Here is a 6,041-nt window from a genome sequence, read left to right on the forward strand (position 1 = left end):
CTACACCCACACGGACCACAGGTTGATGGGACCAGGTCCTGGGACTGTGGAAAGTGTGTGCGCTTGGGGACAAGAGCCAGGCCCTGGGTGAGAGTCCCCACTCAGTCACCTGCTATCTGGGGACCCGGGGAGAGTTGCATAACATCCCAATTCTAAGAGAATCTGGTTAAAGGATAAAAATTTCGGCTTCAATCACTTTAATCCTCTAAAAAATCTCATAAAAGAATGGTATTTCTTGGCTTAAACCACAGATATTTCTGACAGCACTGAACTCATAATACATCAAAATTTACTTTTCACTTAAGCTTCTCAACTACAGAATGTATCAAATTGTGTGCGTAAGTGGATGGGATTTGGGCTAGATGAAATTTGCTCTGGGCCCCCTCCCAAAACTGGCTTTTCACATCAAGCGCAGAATGAGATTGAGATCAGTATTTCAATTTGAGTTGAAGCTGAGAAACACACACACATACAAACGTACTCCCTGACCACAGTGGCGCGCTACCAACTAGTGAGGATTTGTGAGGTCAAGATCCTGAGAAGAAGGTGTGGTGCTTCCCCTTAGGAGCAGCTGCTGATTCTCAAGGAGGCTGAGAGGCCGACTCTCAGGGATGAGAACTTGGAGTTCAGGGCACCCGCAGAGGACGTGTCCTGGTAGACACTCCAGACTTTCCACTGGGATCAGCAAAGTGATCCCAAAGCCGGAAGTGAGCATCCATGGGCGGAGGGGGGAGGGGCGTCTATTGATTTGATCGTCTCCAGCCCTGATAGGTTTAAGACAATCTCTGAGTCCAGAGACCCCAGAATGAATTTCCAAGTGTTAAGATACAGCGTCTTGGAGATATGTGGTGTCACTGGATCATTCATACACAGCTGGTGAGAGGTAAGTGGGCTTAACGACTTTTGAAAACTATTTTGCATTATTAACTATCTTAGAACATACACTCAGTTATGTCACTCAGGCTGTGTAACCATCCAGAGTATAAACTAGAAGGGCTACAAACTGTGCATAAAACTACATTTACGAAGGATCAATACAACACTTTCCACAAGTCCAAACTGAAAATAACCCCAAAGTTCCACAACATTAGAATGCGTAAATGAATTACCATCTATTCATACAGTGGGATGTTAATCAGCATTGGGTGGGCACTAAGTACTCTTCACCCCAAACCTGAAATGAATCTCAAAGATGTAACATGGTGTGACAAAAAACCAGGCACAAAAGAATACACACCGTGTGTGCGGGAAAAATGACTTCATGGTGCTAGACCTCAGCATTAGTGCTCATGTTGGGGGAGGAGGGATGGGCTAGTGATTGGGAGGAAGGTGAGAAGGGCTCTAGGGGTGCTGGTAACAATCTATTTCTTCATCTGGGTGGTGGTGTAGGGTTACAGGCTTATGCAGTTTTCTATGTGCATGTCTAATAAAAGCAAAAGTGACCATAAAACCACAGACTATAGAAATAAATTATAGAGAAATATGTTCAATCTGTTTGGCCGAGGAGGCAAATTTTTGAAAATCAGAAAACTACATGATTGCTTCAGGCATTTAATTAGCTTGTATCAAGCAATTCAAGCAAACATAATGAACAATCAGGATACAAAAATGGGTAAAGAAGATTAACAGATGGCCAATTATGAAGTCAAAGCAGATCATTTTTAATAATTCAGAGACATCAGTGTGAAAAACAAGAGAGATTGTGCCTTGTCTGATTGGCCAAGATTTGTAAAAGACCACAGACAGGGTAGTGGAGCCAGAAGGAGAGGAAGCCTGGTGGGGTGGAGCGAGCAGAGATTCTGAGCCAGGCTGCCTGGGCTGCGATCCTGGCTCTTCCATCTGTGGCCTTGTGACCTCTGACAGGTCAGAAAGGGTTTACAGAGGAGAGGAAAATGTGCCTAGCAGCAGGCCTGGCACATGGCGGTGCTCATGGTACTCAGCTAACAAAACCCCCGACTTTACATGCTCAGGATGCTGTGGTCAAAGAACACACCTTCTGTTGTCCCCACTGACAACCTGGCCCAAGCCCCTACATGTTCCCCTGGGTGCCTGCACCAGCCTCTGACCACCCAGCCCACCACCACCCGCTGGGCCCCTCCAGTCTCCTCCCACCCACACCAGGATCTAATGACACCCTCTCCTGCGGGACTGCCGTTCCCCACACAGGAACTGCGTCCTTCCCTCAGCTCCAGCTTCTCCCGGCACCAAGCCCTCTGCAGCGCTCAACCTCCTGCCCTCTTCCTGCAGGTTCAGCCCCCTCTGGCCCCAGTGCCTTTGTACAAGCAGAGCCCTCACTTGTCTCCTGTGCTGCCCAGCTCAGAGCTCACTTGTCCCTTCTTCCTGATCCCAGCTTCCCAACTCCATGAGGAGTCACCTCCCCCAACAAAATGTGCCAGAGCTGTAAGGACAGGATCAGGAACTCTTTCCACTCTGGCTGTTGTAAATTTACACAGGTTTTGGAAATCTGCCTCCCACACGTGACTGTCAACTCCGTGTGAACCCGCCATGATGGTATCTCCAAACGTCACCTCAGTCCCCGGCTAAGCTGCTGAATGACTAAAACCCTGGCCAGGTTTCTGGTCTCCCTTAGGAACTGAGTGACTTTGGGCAACTTACTTATACTCTCTGTCTGCAAGCAGGCAGTGGTGAAGTTGAGGAAGATCAAGTTCATACCGGGCCCCATAGCTCTAATCCCTCTTCTCCCCACCTACACACTGATGATGGATTTAAAGTCATTTAAAAATCAAAGTAGACCCAGGTGGCCATTGTCGTTGTGGTTTCAAATGCCTCCCCTCATCACTGAGAACTTGAATTTTCTGAAATGGTTCAAACCCAAGGACACCAGCAGCCGTTTCCAGAAGAGCGTCTGCTAACAGCTCTAGAGGCAACCTTGCGGTTTCACTATCACAGCCACCCCCAACTACGTAATCGTCTCGACCCCAGCCAACCCCTCCTTGCTTAATAAGCACCTTTACTTCTTGCCAGCTCCAATCCTAATTCTTGACAACTGATTTATGTAATCTTGCAAGTTTTCTGCCATTATAAGCCTTCCCCATTTTGTAGCCTGAGGATGACAATTCAAGTGCATCTTCAATCTGGGTCTCCAGGGCTGCAGTTCTAACAACCCCCAAATAAACATCTCTAATTCAATCAGGTCTGGGTTTCTGAAATTTTGTTTGACACCACAAACTGCCTCTGACAGAGACATCCCGGATGGGGATCCCACAGGGGCTTCAGACAAGCTTCTTTTGTCACAAAAGATACCAGTCTCTCCATCCTTGGGCCCTGGACAGTGTGGGAACTGGGCATCTGCGCTCTCAGCAAGCCTTTAGGTGACCTAGGACGAGGCCCGCTGAGGGACTGGGAAACCTAATAAAGGACGTGTTCTTACATAAGCCAAACCCAAGTCTGGATTCCCTTGGAGGTGGATCCCTAGGCTGGGCCCAGAGCAGGGGATCAGGAAGCCCCTAGTTGTGCCCCCTCCTGGATCCCCACTTATCTGGGGCTGCGGTTCTTTCCTGGTTCACAGAGCCGGGTCCTCAGGCTGCTCTCCCACCAGACGGTGTGGTCCAGGATGTGACCCGGGCTTATATACACCCCCAGGGGGAGGATGGAGCTGTTGGGGTCCCACCCTAAAGACTGTGGCTCCTCCCCCTGGGGAAACGGGGTCCTGTGAGGGAAGAGGGTGTTCAGACCTGCTGCCCAGAAGGGAGCAGAGGGGAGGGGAGGGGGAAGGAGGGGAGGGTCTACCCTGATGAGGTCAGGCACAGTTGGCCCTGGTGATAACAAGGTCTCTTGCACCTCTGTGATCTTCTCATGATCCTCTCAAGGCCACTTAACCCCATCTTTACTGATCAGGAACTGAAATCTGAAAGGCTCTGTGAGGCTGTCCGCTTCTTCCCTGGGGAGGTGTGATGCCAGACCCTCGGGCTCCCCTGCTCTTCCCGGGCACAGTCTCTGGCACCCCGGGCATGTGGAGGGGCCTGCACCCCTCAGGTTCAGGGGTCTGGTTGAGTCTATCCTATGTTCCCTGCGCCCACAGATCAAGTGGGTCCCTAGTCCAGGGTTGGAGGGCCCCCCATCCCAGAGGGGGCAGTATACACGGACCAGCTCTGGACCTGCCTGACACGCAGAAGAAAAACTGTGCAAAGTCCCAGCCCAGGAGACAGGGGTGCTGATGATGGTTCAGGTTTCCAGCCTGATTTTCTCCAAGAAATGAAGGCGCTGCTGGGAAGGACCCCTTGGGAAGAAAAGAGCGTCCAGGATGGTGCAGAATGAAGCAGGAACTCCAGGGCCGGGGGTGGGGGGGCAGCAGTGCATGCAGTACAGTGTCCTCTGAGCGTCTGCTGACTCTACTTCCTGCTTGTGCCCCATGGCTTCAGTGCAGCAGAGATTAGAATGACCTCGCCCTTTCCCGTCCTCAGCGCTACCCCATCTTTAGGCAGGTCACAGCCCTGCCCAAGACCCAGTTATCAGCATATTTTTTCTCACATCAGTAATATTCTCCTTTGCATAAATAAAGTCTGCACTGGAGAGTGGAAGTGGCAGTGACTGGAAGCGAAATGATGATTTTACTTTTTATTTGTTGTGATGAGAGCTAAGGGCTTCGTCACACCTTACAGGAAAGGAGAGAGAGTGTTGGCCTTACAAGTGCACCAAGCAGACAAAATCAATTAACAAGGTGTGCACTGGACCATGGTTTTGACGTATAAGATTTGCATATTCTAGAATTAATTAGCTAGTTAATGAATACCACAGATATTTATTGAGCCCTTATTAATTAATAACTAGGCACCATTATAGGAGATGGGAATACAGTAACGAACAACAGCAATTCCCCACACTGTCTTGTCTCAGCATCTTTGAAATGATTTTTCCCTCTAATAGGTAAAACGTATCTCTTATTTTCCACCAACCTTCTCTGCAATTCAGAAAACTACTCATTTCCTACTCTCCACATCTCAGTAATGGAACTATCATTTGCCCAAGTGCAAATGCAGAAATCCTTGGAAGAATCTTCGAATTCTCATTCCTTAATCCCAACTAATCAGTCCAACTGCAAGTCCTGTGGGCATTAGATTGAAACTATGTCACTGCACCCCACACCGCTGTCCTAGGGCCCCTGCTCTGGCCCCTCCTCCATAACCCCCCACTTTAAGGCCACAGAATTCTAATGGGAAAAGTTCTTGTGCATGTGACTCCTGGCAAGCAGAGAACTGGTATAAAATCACAGTTGATTCTTGTCAATCTCGCGGCCAAGAACAGAGTCAATAAGCAAAGAAAAGTAAAAAAGAGCTAAAGTCAAGTGACTTGACTTCCAGATCACTTATGAAATTTCTGAAAACAGTGTCAACTGAGTGATAAGGTCTGATGTCCGATTGCTCTGAGTCCAAGTGTGAAGAGGAGACGGACATCGACTCTTCAAATCACCTATCCTAGGAGATTCAACTGTATGGAACGATTGTCCCTTTTAGGCATTTCATCAGGATTCCAGCCTGATTCTGGTTTTCCCTACTAGTATTGTTAGTCCTCTGTATTCTAACCCATATGGTATGACAGTGTCACTAACCAGCCCAACAGGGAGCTCATGACGAATAATTTTAGCCTTTGAGAATACGCATACTGTCCTAGGGAGAATGTTGGCAGAAACATGAATTTTAAAGGTGCTTTGGTGAGAACTCAGATGGAAATGAGGAACGTGTGACTTGAAACTGGACGAAAGGTGACTCTTGGTATATCGTGGGGGAAAAAGATGGCTGAATTGTGTCCTACAGCTGTGTGGAAAGCAGAACTTGAGAGGGAATCACATGGATATTTGGCTGAGATTTCCAAGCAATGTGTTGAGGGTGTGTCCTGGTTCCTTCTTGCTGCTTACAGAAAAATGTGAGAGGAGGGACATCGATTAAGGGGACCAGTCAGAAAATAAATAAGTAAATAAAATAAAATAAAAGCAGGACTTGATGATTTTGGAGATCCTCAGCCTACCCAGATTGCAAAAATAGCTAACATTAGGAGAGTCGCTGTTATAGACAACGTGTGCT

The sequence above is a fragment of the Eschrichtius robustus genome, chromosome 4 (assembly GCF_028021215.1).
Source record: "Eschrichtius robustus isolate mEscRob2 chromosome 4, mEscRob2.pri, whole genome shotgun sequence".
Classification (NCBI taxonomy): domain Eukaryota; kingdom Metazoa; phylum Chordata; class Mammalia; order Artiodactyla; family Eschrichtiidae; genus Eschrichtius; species Eschrichtius robustus.